Below are 19871 nucleotides of genomic sequence, written 5' to 3'. Positions count from 1 at the left end.
CTACGCATATAGACAGACAGATAGATTATGTGGTAATTTTCATGGTAATGCAGTTACAGCTTACCTAATGATATGGATATTAAATTTCTCTAATCACATAGCAGCATCTCCACTTTTTTTTTTTTTTTTGTATCACTCTTGACAGTGATTTATTTTCTCCCTAAACACATAGCAATGTCCTGCGTTTGAGGTATTTGATGGTAGTAATGGTGGTGGTTTAGTTGCAGTTGACCAAGGAATATAACCATTAATCTCCCCTGCTCACATAGATTATTTTTTTTACTGCTTTTAGTATTAATTTTCTCTAAGTCAGTAACTTTCTCAAGTTGGCTGTTGTGTCTATTAATTTCACCTAGTGACAAACAATTTCCCTATTTTAGATCTTCTAGCTAATAATTTCCACTATAACACCCTCCCATTTTTGGCTGTATTGTGGCACTCTTAGTGGTGGTGATATTGCAGTGACAGAGCGGGGATGCACACCAAAGGATCCACTGACTCTTATCACGGAGGACCACGTGAAGGCGGCGCTGAGGGCAGACAAAGGTGATGCCACCCAGCTCTCTTCCTTCACCACCTCCGACTGCATTGAGAAGGGTGACAACATGGCCACTGTTGTCACCAGGGTCCAGGTCTTCTTCCAACAGGCCGGTCAACTGAACCAGATGTCTTACGTTGTCAAAATAAACCCGTGCCGAGATGGTTCTTCGATCGAAGAGTTTAACCACATAATATTTGCCAAGGAAGTTGACTTCTACACGAAGATTGCCCCGGAACTGAGCTCTGTGCTGACTGCTGTGGGACATGACAAAATTAGAGTGCCAAGGCTCATCTACTTCTGTATGCAGCCCTTGAATGAGCTCATCTTCCTGGAGGACTTAAGGGCAAAGGGGTTTAAGATGAATGATCGACGTAAAGGGCAGGATGAAGCACATGTGAAGTTGGTCATGCACGAGCTGGCCAGATTGCACGCTTCCTCATATGTCCTCCAAACGAGACTGCCCAAGCAGAGCCTCACAGACAAGTACCTCTCCCTCAGAAAGGACTGGTTGAACACGAGTGGAGAATACAAACAAATGTTAACCAACATGATGGCCGGGAACTTTGACAATACAGCAGTGATGCTGAGGAAGATTGGGGGGTACGAGAAGGTAGCGATGTGGATCGAAGAGAATGCACAAAACTGCCTTGACATTATACAGAAGCAGATCACTCGCATCCCGCCTTTTGAAGTCCTCTGTCACGGTGACTGCTGGAACAATAACATGCTTTTCAGGTGGGTCATTGATTGTAATACAGCTTTATTCTTAGCCAGTGTAGATTGCAAACCCCTTTTGTTTCAGTTGACGGCCAAGTGTAGTCAAAGGGTTGATTTGATTGGTAAGCGAAGGGACTCACTCGTGTCTTATAAGTAAGGCGTATAAAGTTTCATGCAACCACGACTTAGTATGGAAAATATGGGACTGGCCCAGTTCCGTCATGTGAAAACAAACCGACCATACATCAGGTAAGGTACTGAAGAGTGAGAGAATTCCCAGAAAGGTGGACTGAAACGTCTTCCCACAAAACATTTATTTTTTCTTTTTACTGGGTAGAGGCTGAGGCATCAGATGAAGGGGTCGTTACTCCAAGGCATATAGAGAGCTAGTGCTAGGGAATGCTGGGTTTCTACTTTCACTAGCTTTAAGGACTCTGCTCCTGACCATCTTCGTTTGATGACTGTGTTCATTGTTTCTGCAGTTCGGAGATTAGTTCAGCATACGCCTACAGACATATTCCTCCAAGTATCTGCACCAGATTACACGTATATTATAGGATAACTAATCTTTTGTGATGATGATGATGATGATAATAATAATAACAATAATAATAATAATAATAATAATAATAAAAACTAATCATCATCATCATCATCATCATCATCATAATTTGACAAAGACTTCAACCTCCAAGTCCTAAGAGAATGGGACCACAAATGACTCCCACCAGTTGTTATTATCCTGTGATGGCCACTTCAGATGAGCTGGTCCATTGTCATATGTTTTTTGGATTAATTGAATATTTTTTAAAGTATATTATCTCATTACTTAACAGCACATCATGTACGGTATATCTTATGATACTAGAAGGGTTGGGTAGGGATTGTAAGGGCCATATTCTCATCAGGTAAGGAAGCTTCTCAACACATCTTCCCAAGCGATTTTTTTTTTAATTTGAGCCAGAATAGCTCTGGTAGCACCTGCACTTCATGACCGAAGAGTTGGCATTTTTTTTTTTTTTTTTATTGTGTCCAACTCTGGGCATAAGCTTTACAGCCTGCTATCGAGGCTCAGCAGTTCTCCTACATACCATTCGCCTCTACATGTCATCACTACGGCGCTAACTCCCACCGTCCATACTGAATACATGCTAGGGCTGTCTCATACAGGACTGGTGTATTGGTATTAGCAGGGGGTATTTTTACGACATGTCGGCAGGGCTTCTGGTAGATCAGTAAAGCCTGATTTAACGACATTCAAATCCTTAAACTGTTCCCTGCCCCAGCGGGGACTTGAACCTGGGTCCGTTAGGACTGCAGGCCACCTCTCTACCGATTGAGCCACCGCCTCCCCCGAACCGGGGTAGCGTCTTTCTGGTGAGAGATGCAGCGGTCTCTCCAAGGGTCTCTCCTTGCCCTGCAGAGCTATATGGCCCATTGGTCCAAGCTTGGGGTATTCACCCTTTTGGCATATTATACTTTACTGTCCTCATCTTTATTACATAAAATCTCTCGAATATTGCCATATTCTCCTTAAATAAAGTACAAACGGTTAATACTCACCAATATCTAAAATACAAATTGCTAAGGAGGTGTTAGGGAGCTTCCTCAACCTTCGAGAATACCGGGATGAGTCATTTGTTAGAGAGAAAAGTATATATTACAGGACATGATTATATTTCTACCATGCATTTCAAGGCTTAAGTTGCCGATATTTACTTCTTTGATATTTTGACTAGTGCAGTACTAAAACAGCAGTTATGAAAATGGCGTGTTATATCCTGTTATTAAATATCTGCAGCAGTAGTGGTTGATTGCAGGTACTGATGTATATTTTACAGGTATTACATTAATATTGTTCCAAAAAAATTATAACTCTTATTGGACATAGCTTAAATTTCACAGTTCCTAAGTGAGGTTTATGAAGGAACAATTTTCTGATATGATTCATCCTTTGATTCATTTTTTTTTTCTAAATACATGTTCGAAGACCTATTGGGAAAAAGAACTAAATGTATTAATCATCATTTTGAAGGCGTTTAAAATTTCAGTGTCTAATGTTGACATATTTTTTTTTCTGCCCTAAAGGTATGATGACGATGGCACACCAGCTGAAGTTATGCTGCTGGACCACCAGGTATCGCGTGTTGCCTCCCCCGCCACGGACCTCAGCTACTTCCTCTTTAACAGCGTGCCATCAGATATCAGGAGGCCAAATCTGGACTCCTTCCTGACTTGCTACTACAGCACCTTCAGCAGCATTGTCCAGGCGGGTGGAGCAGAGATGCCGTTCAGTATGTCGGAGCTCCGGCATGAGTTTCGGGGTAAGATGGTGTATGGCCTTATGTTTTCCATGATGATCTTGCCTTTCTTAGTAACTGGTCCTGCAAATCGCCCTGGCGCTGAGGATATATTTGCGAAAGACTCCAAGGTGAAACTGGAGGCCTGGCGGGAGCAGCACTTAACAGACGACATGCTGAAGAACCCCCTGGTACGAACACGCTTCTTGGATACACTAGACGAGATGGTGGAGGCGGGAGTAATATAAGCTAGTGTGTATGTGGGCCCGTGTACTTTTATATATTTTGATAATAGGGAAGTAAATTTCCTCTTCACCTAGTGGATCTGTTGCTTTCCTTGGTCCTCCTGCAAAAACTAAGAGTGACTATGACCGATTTGATGTTAGATTTGTTAATGAATCTTGGCGTAGAGAGAGAGAGAGAGAGAGAGAACCAATACCCAAACGTCATAATGAATTTATTCATAGGAATAATTATCTGCCATGTCGATCATCCGAACACTCTTTGCCCCGTCAGGAGCGTTGGGGTCCAGAGATGGGCTACTCAGTCTTAACATTTATGGTGAGAATGACCATCTCTGCTGGCCCCTTAGTGGTATTATGTGAGTAAGAAACCCCAGCAATTGCTCAGAAACATATCATTACTGGTCCTATTTGAAAGGGTTTGGTCTTTTCACCATGGGCCACCGATAGCCACTTAATTTTTCTCTTGTATATTAGTTTTGTCTTTTTGGTCTGGACGTACAGTACATAAATCACTTTAAAAGAATATCATTGTCTTGTCTGTAAAAAATATAAAGCAAAGAAACAAAAACAAAAATGGTAAGGAAGGATAGGTCTTTTCATCGAGAGCCACCGAGAGCCACACAAGCTAACCTTGCATTTCCAGTGAACTTCGGTGTCTCACAATGGCCCTCGGTGGAATGACTCATCGTCCTACAGGGCTACCTTAACCCACAAGAACATCACCTGCCATCATTTGGTTATATGAGTCCCAGAAAGTGTAGCAAATGCTTCTTCACTTACAGGAAACAGTTTGGCTTATTGCTAAGTTTAGTTACCTGAGAGCAGCAGTCCATTGAGTTAGTGGATGGCTAGCACCCCTGCTGATATATATATATATATATATATATATATATATATATATATATATATTTCCCCTGAAGAAAATAACATTCCTGTCATAATTGAGCATTAATGTTACAGGGAAGGCAAAGAAAGGAAAATGCATGGTATATTCACCTCTTAACCCTTCCAGTCCGACAACGTCTTCTATACGTGCATTCTTGCTGCCTCTAGACGATTTTTTTCTGCTTAGGTGAGATTTCTCGATATGGAGGTGTCAGGTAAAGGCTGTTAACCCTTTCAGTACGAGAAGTGTTTTCTAAACTGAATAAAATTGCTTATAGGATGCGAGAATCATCTGGACATCATCACAGTGAAAGAGTCAGCTACTTCACTCCGGTAACGTATTCTATTACTATCACCAAAAGATTTTATCCGGCTTGGGAGAGGTTTTTCAAATTGAAGGTGATGAATATAACCTATAATAAATCCCTTTGCTGCTACGAGTATAGGTGACGCTGACAAGGGACCTGCACGTGGTGGCGCTGTGCCAAGGCCACCTAGAAACCTCGGCTATGCACCCTCAGTGGAGCAGCTGCGGCAACCACTCGGCAACCAAAACTCATATTTTCCTGCACCTTATCTTGGGAAGAATCCAGGTCCGACCTTGGCGAGCGAGGCGTTTTATTCCACAAGGGGGGGGGGGCGGGCGCTGGATCCCTACATGGTGAACAGTATGTACTGGAATGTAGATGTAGGATGGCCACACAAGCAGTTATTTACCTGTGGTCGACAGGCCAGCTCAGCCAGACAGATCAAGGTTAAGCAGCAGCAACAACTAATGCATCTATAGGTCTGTCTCAGGTTTAATAAAATCTCCAGTCAGGTCTACCAGTTACTCCGACGTGTCCTTTGGAGTACTTCCTGCTTCTGTGAACTTTTTTCTACTACGGAGATGTTTTGTGAAACAGGGAAGTTAATTATACCCTTTACTAACCTCCACATACCAGTGTGAAGGTCTGTTGAGGATACTTCTGCCTACCTCGTACACCGCCTGCTAACCAAGCTTGCCAGCAATTCAAATGTGGCCGCTTTTTTTCCCCTTTGGGCACATGATCATGTCAGACTTCAAAGTAATATGTTTTTCTTATAATGTAAGGGACGTTAGCTTATCACAAGTTATCTCAGAGGTACACTGGACATCAAAAGTCCTGTCGTCTTTCCTGATATACCCTCCATGCACATTAAAAGTGAATCAGCAACTACTAATACCGGTGATTATGTTCGGCCTCAGATCAGTGCCATAAGCGTTGTTTACTACAAACCAAACACACTGATTTTACAAGTCTGTGGAGAGAGAGGCAGGGAGGACAACAGGACTTCTGATGCCTACCGTATTTGAAGAGGTATATATCTGGGAGTCGGCATGACATAGTAAAATGGTACAATCTGGTTCAAAAATCCATCAGCTATTACACTGCATCTCCTTGATACTTAGGGCATGTTCATTGCTTCCCTCCTTGACATGATGTCAGAGAGAATCGTCTGTTGCCGTAGAAACATAAACAATCCTTCCTGAGCCTAAGAATATTAGCCAGAAGAGGAAAGTGAGGAGTAGGATAGGCGATTGGTTATACGGACTTTTGACCTTGACTGTACAAGCAGTGATGCCACTCAAGGTCTCGAGTTGCGTGTAGTAACTTGTGAAGGGATTCTCAAACCTACATATGATTGACTTCTTCTCGTAGCTCAAGAGTTTGATTTACAGGGGGAACAAGGAGACAGTAGAATGTTTCTAGATTTTTGTTGTTACTGAAAAAAATCTTGGGTACGAGAGGGAAAGTGTCATGGCTCTTTAGACCCACCAACTTTTGTTGTATAATATACTCTGTATACCTTTAGAGCAATAAATAATTCAGTCAAAATGTATATTGTTTTTTTTATTTGCTGTAGGACAACTAAAGGTGTGGGCAGAAACTTTGCATGCGATATCCCAAGTTTTTCCTGCAAATAAAAATCAGAATTCGGACAGGAAACTTAAGATTGTTCGTAAATATCATCTTACAATATTTCCCTTGAGATTTTTAAGTGGGAGGAGGAAGCAATTTGGGATGATTTTGCCTTGTCCCCTGTGTAATCTTTCCCCACCAAAAACCAAGTCTACCTTTTACAGGAGTTGATGGTAACCTACTAATTTAAAGTCCCATTCATTGTCGCACACACACACACACACACACACACACACACACACACATACACACACACACCAATTACCAGTATAAGTTGCCCAGTCTATGTTTCTTCCGCTAGATGCACAATCTGTTACTTGTTTTTAGCGATAAATTTTAACATATAGCAAGAACTCTAGTCATATTTTCGAGCTATTTGCAGTTTTAGTGATATTCTTTGATATTTAAGTCCCTTTTCTACAGTTATTTTTTTGGTTCATTAATATTTCGCGGCAAATTACTGATTTCTGTAGCAAGTTTAGCGTTTCTTGTCACAGTGGGTACACCTCTGCTACAGGAATGAGGCAGCTGTCTTTTTCCCAGTATCCCTGTGCTTTGAATGTAAGCATCAACTCCTCCTCTCTCATCCTTCAAAGCACGTCAGATAATTACGTGACTAGTGCATGCTTCCTGTATGCGGTAAATATAAGTAAATCTGTTGTTTTTAAAGGGGAATGTTGATTCAATATCGTGACACAGTTGGTCATTCTTTTTTTTTTTTAATCAGGCGGTTTTCGTTACTTTGTAGCTTATTTCCCCTATCTCGGTGGTAGACTAATACAATGCCACGGCTCAGCATGCTTCCCAGAGCACTTCTTCATGACTAGCATCATACCCCTTAATCTTTGTTGCAGCTCGGTATTGATGAAGAGATGACACTTTTACGTCTCGTTACAGTGTACAGATATACTTTTGTACAGATGCAAATATTACATTCACTGCCCACTGGACGCATCTGATTACCCTCTGCTGCTCCTACAACGAAAATGAACTTTGTAGAAAATAACCTTGAAATGTGTCAGAAATTTTCGTGTTTATTGTGAGAAAATCTTGGTTGTGCTAGGTTTGTGGTGTTTTTTTTTTTTTATGCATCTTACGTCAGGTTTATAGTGTAAATCAGTGTGTGAGATTTTTAAGTTGTCATAAAAGATATTTCATTCTCTTTTGTGTTTGCGGTGCACCCTTAATTTAGTACGTTATCGATATTGTGTGTGTTTATATTGTCTTATTTACGTCATGTGCGTCTTTTATTTACAATACATTATATTTATTTACATCGTGGAACATTTATTTACGAGACATTGTTTATATTTTCGTCATGTGCATCCATTTACAACATGAGTACTGTTTACGTTCTTTAGTGTCATTTACTTCATAAGTACTGTTTAGGTTTATAGTCCATATTTTATTTACGCCGTAAGAACTGCTTACACTAGGCTTGTACAGGGTGTCCCGCAAGTCACGCACTATAGGGGAAAAAGTTAATTGTGTTTTTCTGTCGCGGGGTTTGTATTACAGCTGCACAACGATGTTGACCCAGCAGGAACGCATTGGAATCACAACAGAGAGGTGGCAGAAGAGTTTAATCGCCAGCTCCCACAAGGAAACCACTGTTGGACGACTGATTGCCAGATTCAAAGAGATGGGACGCGTGTGCGAGAATCCAAGTTCATTACCGCCAAAGTCTGTTGTAAACGAAGCAACACGTACTGCTGTCTCTGCACGTATTGCTGTGAGTCCAAAGAAATCCCTGCACCGATTGTCCACAGAAATCGGGTTGAGCGAGGACAACCCAGATCGGCGAATGAAGTTTTGCGAGTGGACTTTATCAGAAGTGGACTGTGACCACGACTTTGCCACCGTCATCCTGTTCTCTGATGAGGCCAAGTTTTACGTGTCCAGCAATCTTAATCACCAAAACAGGCGTGACTAGTCCTCTCAGAACCCTCACTGGTTTGACGCCAGTAAAGAGCAAGGAAGTGAACGTGTAATGGTGTGGTGTGGTCTGTGGAAGGGCAGACTGATTGGTCCATTCTTCTTTGACAACAGTGTCACAGGAGAAAGGTATCTGGAGATGTTGGATACTGAGGCATTTTCAAGCATCCTGAATCCTGAGGGAGAATATCCGACGTGTGTCAGGGACGGAGCCCCTGCTCATTGTGCTGTTGAAGTCACGTCATATCTGGACAAACAGTTCCCTGGACGATGGATTGGTCGATGTGGACCTGTCGAATGGCCCCCATGTAGCCCTGACCTCACACCTCTGGATTTTTACATGTGGGGTCATTTAAAGGCCGTTGTGGATGCAGAGAAGATACAGTGAGGTTACTGCCTCATCTGAAATCAAGAATCACAGGTGCAAGCAGAGAAATAACCCCTGACATCATACGACGTGTCCTCAAAGAGTGTGTCACTGTCTGAATATTTGTATGAGGCAAGACGGTCAGCACTTCGAACAAATACTCCAAATTGCAGTTTTCCCAACGGTGCGCGACTTGCAGGACACCCTGTAGTTATTCTTAGTTACGTTAGGGTTATACTGCAGGATTTAACTTTGTCGTGTCTGTTGTTTATGGTAAGTGTGGTATATCGTAATTACGTCACAAATCTTCGTGTGCATGTTTTATTTAACGTAATAGATCTTGTTTAGCTTTATGTTTGTAGTGCATTTTTTTGTTCATGTTGCAGTGCTTGTTTTTTTTTTTTTTTTTTTTTAATTAAACATCGGATTCTTAGACTAAAATCAGAACCCCTCGCGGACCGTGTGTATGTGTGTGTGTGTGTGTGTGTGTGTGTGTGTGTGTGTGTGTGTGTGTGTGTGTGTGTGTGTGTGTGGCCACCACGAACAATACTCAGGGTGAAGCTGCGTGTGTCTGTCTCAGTGTGTTTGCTTTATCTTTCTGTTTGCATGGCTAACACTTGAATAACGCTGAGTGAAGCTATATGATCTCTCTCTCTCTCTCTCCCTCTCTCTCTCTTCCCGTGTGTGTGGGTTACTCTGTCTCATCACATCCCTGTCTCTGTTGGGTGCAAGAGCATTTTTTTTTTTTTTTTTTAATGCATGGAAGAAGGAACCAAAGGCCAGGAGACCGCAAACTGTTCCTTCCGAGGAAAAAAAAATACAAAAGAGAACCAAAATCAACATCCGTTAATTTCGAGATGTCTGGACACACTGCGTTTGAAAGACTGGAGATTATAGGAGGTAGAAAATACAGACAGAGGGAGACAGTTCCAGAGCTGACCTGACACATAAACGAAGTACTGGGAGTAACGGTTAACTCTTGCATTAGAGAGCTGAACAGAAAAGTGATGAGAGTTTGTTGCTAGACGGGTGTTACATGCCCGTCGTAGAGGTGGAGGGATGTAAGCAGACAGTTCAGAGGAGCAGTGACCATTGAAGTAGCGATAGATAAGAGATAAAGATGCAACAGTGCAGCAAACAGACAGAGGTTGAAGGGAGCCAGTAAGAGGAGGAGAGTAAATGAGACGAAGAGCCTTTGACTCCATCCTATTCAGAAGAGCTATATGTGGGGAGCCTCCCCACAAATGAGAGTTGTACTCTACACAGGGGAGAATAAAAATCATGTATAAAGTCAACAACTACACAAGGGAAAAGAAAGCACAGAGTCGGCTTAGCACATCTAATCTCTTGGAAGCAGATTTTACAAGAGATATAATTTGATCTTCCAAGATAAGTCCCAAGTGAATGAAACCCCAAGCATGTTCAAGGATGATGTAGGATTAAGCTGAATATTATTAAACATTAGTGGGTATACCTGTGGAAGATTTTGTCGGGTTGATGGATGTAAAAACTGAGTCTGATGCATTGAAGACAACAAGATTATTTTTACCCTAGTCAGAGATACAAGCCAAGTCAGACATTAGGTGTGCCATAGCCTCATCCCTTGTTTGTTGAAGTAACTGCTGAGATGGATGCTGCGGGAACCGAATGGAAAGGTGAAGGGTGGAATCATCAGCATATGAGTGGATAGGGTTTGATGGACAGCTTGAAAGGTCATTGATGAATAAAAAGAAGAGAGTTGGAAATAGGACACAACCCTGAGGAACACCACTGTTGATAGATCTAGGCGAAGAATGATGGCTGTCTACAACAGCGGCTATGGAACGACCAGAAAGGAAGCTATAGATAAAGGCACAGATAGAAGAATAGAAACCTTAAGAAGGCAGTTTGGAACTTAAAGATATATGCCAAACTCGATCTAAAGCCTTTGAGATGTCATGTGCAATGGCAAAGCTTTCGCCAAATACTCGAAAGGAGGATGACCAGGAGTCAGAGTGGTCGGTCGGAAGATCGCCAGTTGAGCATCCTTGACGGAACCCATACTGGCGATCAGAAAGAAGTTTGTGATAGGAAGGATGCTTTAAAATTTTTCCAATGAAATTAGATTTAAAAACTTTAGAGACTCAGGATGTTAAAGCAATTGGACGATAGTTAGAGGGTTGGGAATGGTCACCCTTCTTTGGGACTGGCTGAATGAGAGCAAACTTCCAGCAAAAAGGAAAGGTATATTTTGACAGGCAAAGACGAAGGAGTTTACCTAGGTAGGGATTAAGCACACTTCCTGAGGACAACAGGAAGGACTCCATCAGGCCCATTTGCCTTGTTAGTACTGAGGCCAGTGACCGCAGAAAATACATCAGCTGAAGAAATTTTAATATCAACCATGAGGACGTCAACAGAGGAAGTGATGGAGGAACAGCACCTGAATCGTCTTAGGTGGAGTTGGAGGACATAGTCTGAGCGAAGAGATATGCTTTATCTGTAGAAGAAATAGCTACAGAGCCATCAGAGTAGAAAAGAGGAGGGAAGGTTCATGAGGTAAAGTTGTTAGAAAAGTTTTTGGCAAGGCGCCAGAAGGAGTAGGAAGAATTCGAGTTGGATAGTTGAGAGCATTTAGTACAGATGAAATTATTTTTGGCTGAATGAAGAACAGACTTTGCATGATCCTGGGCAGAAACATAAAAAAAATTTGATTCAGGGGTGGGTTGGCTATGGTACCTTTTATAGGCCCTTGGCCCTCTCCTTGTTGTGGAGAGCATTAGAACAAGCGTGATTAAGCCAAGGCTTTCTTGCATTAGTCAAAGAATAAAAGAAGGGAATGTATGCTTCCTTGCTTAAGAGAATAACCTCCATAATGCGCAAGGCACACTCAGATGGCTTCCTGCCATGGAAGCAATAATCATTCCAGGGAAAATCAAAGAGGTACTGCCTGAGGGCCTCCCAATCCGCAGCCACAAAGTGCCACAGTCAACGTTTCTTTGGAGGGTTCACAGGCCATACCAGAGCGATAGGACAGGTTAAGGTAATAAGGTTGTGATCGGAGCAGCCCGATGGAGAGGAAAGATTAACGGTGTAATCAGAAGAATTAATTGTAAGGAAAAGGTCAAATATGTTGGAGCTCTCTCCAAGGCAGTCAGGGATATGGGTAGGGTGCTGTACAAGCTGCTCTAGGTCATTAACCCATGGATTGCAAGCCACAGCTCAGGCTTGGTAGCAATGCGGTGCAGGCCACAGCTCAAGCTGTGCTGGCTGTTCATCACCGCTAACTACTTCACCCATACACAAACTTATGCATGGCGCGACGAAGAGACAGAGAGAGAGAGGGAGAGAGAGATTTTTCTTTTCACCAGATAATGGCCTAGATGTTTATCTTCAAGTTTATAATAAACAAAAAAAAAAAAAAATCATTTTTTCACCACCCCTCTAAGCAAACTTACTTTTGACCCTACGCAAAGACGGAGAAAGAGAGATTTTTTTTTTTTTCACCAGATGATGCCCTGGATGTTTATCTTCAAATTTATAATAAACCAAAACTAAAAAAAATAAAAAATCTTCATTGTTTGCACACCGCAGGGTGAGATAAAAAAATGTTATTGTGCAATCCATGGGTTAAGGATAAAAAAGATGTAGGCTTGTTTACCAGGTAGATCAGTGAAAGGAGGGGAGAACCAAAGGTGATGGTGAACATTAAAATCTCCTAGAATGGAGATTTCAGAGAAGGAAGAAATGGATAGAATGTGTTCCATTCTAGAAGTAAGATAGTCGAAGTATTTTTCATCGTCAGTAGAATTAGGAGATAAGTAAACAGCGCAGGTGTATTTAGTCTGAGAATGACAGGAAAACTGAAGCCAGAGAGTAGAGAATTCAGAAGAATCAATGTAATGGGGTGTATAAAAGCCGGCATTGCCCAGAGGCAAAGCAGGGATCCTCTCTTTGGCACAGTGGTAATGTGCGCACATGTGAAGCGCAAGTGCCTGAGATCGAATCTCGGCCAGGACAGTGATTAATTCGTTAAGTTTCATTTCAGTTATTACATTGGTTGGCAGCGGTGTGAGATGTGAGTCGGGACTTGGTTGGCAATTTGATGTTGTTTCTTGGTTTGCTGACAGCGTCCCTGTCCTTACATCCCGGGGATGGACTGTTTGGTGTAGTCCATAGCCTCCCCGGGGTGGCCTCCAATGGTATGCTACCTTGTGTGTTCAAAACTCACCAAATTAATCACCAAAGGGAGAAAAGAGGGATGTAATGGGGTGTATAAAAGCGCACGTTGCCTAGAGGCAAAGTGGGGAATTCTCTTTTTGGCTCAGTGGTAATGTACGTGCCTATGAAGTGCGGGGGCCTGAGATCGAAACTCAGCTAGGAGAGTGGTTAATTTGTGAAGTTTCATTTCAACTACTTCATCAAGTTCAGGAACACGAGAGTAAGATAAGTCATTGTGTACATATACACAACAGCCACCTTTGACTTTGAGAGAAGTTCGTAGGATACAGAAAAGGGTTTGCTATCGGTTGCCACAGACAGCTGAGTCTCAGTTAAGAAGAGAAGGTGAGGTTTAGGGGAGGAGAGGTGGTGTCAACAGAGAGAAAGTTACAGGAAAGGCCGCGAATGTTGCAGAAATGAAGAGGTGGGTCAGACAGTGGTTCGATGCATCTCGTTGAGTCATGACAGGGAAAGGGGCAGATGGTGGGGGAATTTATGGACCCCCCATCCTTGGAGGGGGGGTTATTGGACGCCATTTTTCGTTTTCAGTTTTGAAGAGGAAGTGTAGTGTGTACAGTGCATGTAGCTTGGTGTTGACAGTTAGAGAAACTTGTACTGGAGAGCATGCTGGCCTACCCTCTGTGTTACTGAAACGCTAAATGTGTACATGTTGGTACTCGTATGCATGTGTATTTTTGTGTGTCTCTTTGTCTACCACTTATGTTAAATAAAGCTGTATATTACTTAGATTATGCTGAGTGAAGCTGTATGTCTGTATTTTTCTCTGGGTAACCACTACTCAGTATACGTTGGGCATTGAAAGAACGGACGTGTGACCTATTTTACTGGGTACTCTGATAGTTCCTCATTTTCCCATTTTAAGATTCCTTCCACGCCATGTATTTACTGTACTGGGAGACAAGGTGATGATAATTATTGTTATAATAATGATGACGGTGCTGGTGGTGGTGATGATGGTGGTGCAGTTGCGCATTTGTTCTAGCCTGACCAAGATGCATACATTTTTTTCAGTTAAAGTTGATGGCCAGGTGTAGTCAGGTGGGAGGGTAAATTTGACTAGTAACCAGGGAGACTTACTCCTGTATCATAATAAAGGGCTATCGAATTGCACGCAACTGCTATTTAATATTCGCGTGACCCAGTACCATCAGATGAAGAAAAGCCGGCTATAGTGGTGGTGTTGTGGTTGCAGTATACCGAAGCTTATGGCTATCATTTCTATCTAGTCACATAGCAACTTTTCCACTTTGTGGCTCACGGCTGTAAATTTCTCGTAGTCGCATAGCATCTTCATTTTTTGGCAAGACTAATTGTTAAAATCCCTGAATGATGTAAGTCTCATCATTTTTGCGACTATTCTGGTGGGAATAAATGAAGAGCGATTGGTGAAAAAGATAACTAGAGCTGATTTGAAAGATGTCAGCTGAGTGGAAGGCCGTGAATAGGATGGATGGACAATGCAAAGAGAGCGTTGGATGTGAATGAAATGTTTGTCGAGGAAGGAAGAGTGGCTGCACATGATAGGGATGAAGAGGCAGAAATTGTGAATGCATAAATGGCGATGCAGCCCCGGCGAGATGTTCTGCTGCATCTGGTCAAATCAGCTGATCGCGTCAGGTGCGGGGAAGGGGATGTGTCCATTATGATATGACAGGGGTAAACCAGCTCTGCTGTTGGGCCCTGCTGCGGATGTCATTGGATTGCACTGCGCAGTTGATGCTCATGTGGTGCGGTTCGGTATGGAATGGTCCCTTCTCCCCTTAAGGGCTAACATAATAGTTAATATGTGTGTGTGTATGGGTAATCTGATGAGTGTGTGATCTTGGCTCTTCCCCTAGGGGGAAAAAGCCAAGGTATATTGACAGACAGATTATGTGGTAATTTTCAGGGTAATGTAGTTACAGCTTACCTAAAGATATGGGTATTAAATTTCTCCAGTCATGTACCAGCATCTTCACTTTTTTTTTTTGGTATCATTCTTGATAGTAATTTAACCCTAGACACAGCAAGTTCCCTGCATTTGAGCAATTTCTGGTAGTAATGGTGGTGGTTTAGTTGCAGTTGACCGAGGAATATAACTTTTAAACTCTCCTACTTACATAGCAACACCAAATTTGGTCACAGTTTGGACTCCCGACATACGTACCCAAGCGAAACATTTATCGCATCAACAAGAAATGGGGGCAGGGATTGAGAGGAAAAATGTAGTACAGTAGCAAACTTTTTTTTGGATATCTCAGACAATTTTGAAGTTACAAGAAAGATAGACACCAATTTCGAAATCGCATAAAAATTCTCAATTATTTTAATTTCATAGACAACCCGTAATTTCCAATAGTTTTTCCGTAAATAGAGGAAACGATTTTTATAAGGCAGATTAACATAACAGCCGGCTTCACAAGAAGTAACGGTCTAAGGTTCCGTTAGTAGATCAGCAGTATTTTCTGACGATTGCTGAGAGAAACCAGGTTTTGCCTTTTCATAACAAATACAGTAGTACCTACTGTTTGGTCTTAGACCTAAAATTAATACAAGAGGAGTATTAGTTATTGGAAGTGTGAGGGAATATTTTTGGTGTAATACAATAAGTTCTTTTTAGTATTTTCAGGTCAGGAAATCAGAGGAATATGATGTGCCACATGAGACAGTATTCAGCACTGCCTGACTTGCGCTCTCGCTTGCTGGAGTACATTCCACACTTACGTGTCGAAGTCTATTACATGCTTCTAATTTTCTCCAAGTCCGTAACTTCCTCACTTTGGCTCTTCTGTTAAGTTCTACTAGTCACAAACAATTTCCCTATTTTGGCTCTTCTAGCTAATGATTTCCGCTATAATACCTTCCCACTTATTGGCTGTACCATGGTACTCCTATGGTGGTGATATTGCAGTGACAAAGTGGGAGGTATACCGAAGGCTCCACTGATTCTCATCACGGATGACGACATGAGTGTGGTGCTAAGGGCAGACAAAGGTGATGCTCTCCTCCCTCACCACCTCCAACTGCGTTGAGAAAGGTGTCAATGTGGCCACTGTTGTCACCAGGGTCCAGGTCACTTCCAACAGGCCGGCCAACAGAACCAGGTGTCTTACGTGGTCAAAATAAACCCGTTTCGAGATGGTGCTTTGATCGAGGAGTTTAACCACATGATATCTGACAAGGAAATCGACTTCTACACCAAAATTGCCCCAGAACTGAACTCTGTTCTGACTGCTGGGGGACATGACGAAATTAGAGTGCCAAGGCTCATCTACTCCTGCATTAAGCCCTTGAATGTGCCTATATTCCTAGAGGACCTAAGGGAAAGGGGGTTTAAGATGCAGGACCGATATAAAGGGCATGATGAAGCACATGTGAAGTTGGTCATGCAGGAGCTGGCCAGACTGCACGCTTCCTCCTAAGTACTGCAAAGGATACTGCCCAAGTGCGACCTCAGACAAGCACTTTTCCCTCAAAAAGGATTTTTTTTTTTTTTTTTAATAACAAAACAGAGGAAGGTAAAACAAATGAATAAAAATATTAATCCTTACACCAGATTACTGGTATCCTCAGTTCCTAAATTATCTGTACCAGTTAGACTTGAACAGTCGTAGGTTGAAGTTTGGAGGGAAACAACTCTGTGGAAGCAAGTTCCAGAGAGATGCAGTTTGGGGAATGAAAGAACTGATAGGCAGAAGTACTGCAATATGGCTAAATGACATTCCAGTCATGTGCGCTACCAGATGCCCGTGTAGCACGAAGGAAGGCATGGAGAGGTGACACGATGGACACAACTTCGTCTGAGCATTTGCCATAAAAATATCTGCAAAACAAATCAAAGGAGACAACATTCCTTCTTACTTGTAGGGGAGGTAGTTTTTTTTAAATAGCAGGGTTATTAATAATTCCCACAGCTTTGTTCTGAATTTTGCCTAGTTGTTTTAATGCATCTTCTCCACATCCATTCTACAAGGGTGAACAATGTTCAAGCTGAGAGCACACCATGACAGTTATGAATTATAGCTAACTGCTCGTCAGTGAAGAAGTTACAGATTCTGTACAATAATCCAAGTTTCTTTGAGATGGTTTTAGCAAGTGATCTGACATGAGAGGTCCAGCTGAGGGCATTGTTAAGTGAGACGCCGAGAATTTCAATACTTTTGGAGATGGGAATATTAGTAGCACTGAACGTAATATATGAATCTGGCAATATCTGTCTATTAGTAAATTGTATATATTTGGTTTTACTAGCATTAAATGAGACAAGGATGTTTTGTCCCCATTCATTGATCGTAGATACGTCTCGACTTAAGGAGACGGCTGTATTGAGTTGAGAGTTAGATATTAGACTTTGTAAATGAGTGTCTGAGTGTGAATGAACTATGAAGTGTTGGGTTATCTGCATATGAATGGATGGGATTTTGGGTGACAGAGAAGAGATCATTAATATGAATTAGGAACAGGGTTGGCGCCACAACTGATACCTGTGGAACACCGGTGTTAACTGAGTAGAAATTGGAATATACATCATCTATTTTTACTCTTATTTTTCTGTCACGAGTAGAGAATACAAACAACTGGTAACCAACATGATGGCCGGGAGCTACGACAATACAGTAGTGATGCTGAGGAAGATTGGGGGGTACGAGAAGGTAGCGAAGTGGACTGAAGAGAATGCACATAACAGCCACGACATTATGCAGAAGCAGATCACTCGTGTCCCATCCTTGGAAGTCCTGTGTCATGGTGACTTCTGGAACAATAACATGCTTTGTTTGTTTTTTTCTGAGGAGTAGACTGTAGCACCAGTCGAACAGGGCAGTACTCCCGAGGTGGATGGCAAGCTGGTGAAAGGGAGAGCTGGAGCTCCCGTTTCACCAGCCCTCAGGACTTGATCCTGACCATTTCCATTTGCTGAACATTTTCCGTGCTTTCATTTACACAGAGAGTAGGCCAGCATACTCTCTGAATACCTCTACCTTCAACTGTCTACACCACACTTCATGCACACCTTCTATTCCCAGTCTCTTTTACAATGGCTGCTGCAATAGTACTTTTTAACGAGGTGGTACCTCGGATTGCCACCACTGGCACGGTGGGGCTGGCAGCACAGGGTCCTCCCGGTCGTCATCCAGCGACTGTGCCGGCAGTGACTAGTGCAATTTCCGGTCATGCTCATCAGCAGAGAAGTGAAAGTGCGGCCTTATATTTCACCAACATCCATGGTCTTAGTCTATCTATCTATCTATCTATTGTCCGACGCCCTAATCTTGCAAAGGGTGGCCGCAGACAAAACGCCTCCAAATCGCTCTATCACCCACCATTTGCTTACCCTCCCTCCAAATCACTTCCCCCTCCCTCATATACCTCTCAACTCCATCCCTCCACCTCATCCTCGGTCTTTTCCTCCCTCTCCCTCTCTCCACCACACCTACATACACCCTCTTAGTCAGTCTTTCATTCTCCATTCTCTCCACATGTCCAAACCACCTCAGTGTATTTCTCCTAATATTCTCAACCACATCCACTTCCACCCCACAACGTTCATTCACTTCTTCATTCGTCAACCTGTCCCTCCATGTCACTCCACATGCTTCTCTCAAGTAACTCATTTCCACTGCTCTTACTCTTGACTTGTTCCCCTCTAGCAATGTCCATGACTCGCGTCAATACGTCAGGGTAGGGATCACAATACTACTATGCAGTGACTTCTTAACTTCCGTACGCACCTCCCTATTTCTCATCACTGCTTTCAGTGAACCAACAACCTTCCTTCCCTGCTGTACCCTTTCAAGCACTTCATCCCCAAAAGTTCCATCCTTACTCATCACACTACCCAAGTACTTGAATGCACTCACATTCTCCAGATCCTCACCATCCAACCTCACTGTACATTCTGTGACTTCATTCTTCTCAAACACCATAACCTTACTCTTGTTTACATTAACTTTTAGATTCCTCTTCCTATACACTCTCCCAAATTCATTCACCAAACCTTGCAACTTCCATTCATCTTCACTCATCAATACTGTACAGTATCATCATTAAACAGCAACACCGGAATCTCTCAAATCTCACCCTCATTCATTAGAGCCACCCCCACATCTACTGCCCTACCTTGCTCCTCCTATACAACCCCATCCATGTAGAAATTAAACAGCCATGGAGACATCACACAACTCTGTTTCAGTCCCACATTGAGATCAAAGAACTCACTAAGCTCACCATCCACTTGCACCGTAGCCCTAGCTCCTTCTTACATACTCTTCACAGCACTCAACAGTTTCCCCTCCACTCCATATATTCTTAATACCTTCCACATACCTTGCCTATCTATTCTGTCATAAACCTTTTCCAAGTCCATGAATGCAGCATACACTTTCTTTCCCTTCTCTAAATACTTCTCCACTAAACATCTTATAACAAATATCTGATCTACACACCCTCTTCCCTTCCTAAATCCCCCTTGTTCTCCTCCAACTAGCTCCTCCGTTCTATGTCTAGCCCTATCAATGAGTAATCTACCATATATTTTTCCAGTCACACTAAGAAGGCAAATACCCCTGTGGTTACCACGTACTTCTCTCTCCCCTTTTCCTTTGTATAAAGGAACAATTATACCTGATTTCCAGTCCTCTGGAACCCTTCCCTCTTTCCAAGCCAATCTACACAACTTCCATATCCACTCCACTACAATCTCACCCCCATACTTCAGCATTTCACCACACACTCCATCAA

This window comes from Coenobita brevimanus, chromosome 30 (assembly GCF_032717465.1).
Source record: "Coenobita brevimanus isolate Jiangsu-jjx chromosome 30, ASM3271746v2, whole genome shotgun sequence".
Classification (NCBI taxonomy): Eukaryota; Metazoa; Arthropoda; class Malacostraca; order Decapoda; family Coenobitidae; genus Coenobita; species Coenobita brevimanus.
This window is presented reverse-complemented; position numbering follows the sequence as displayed.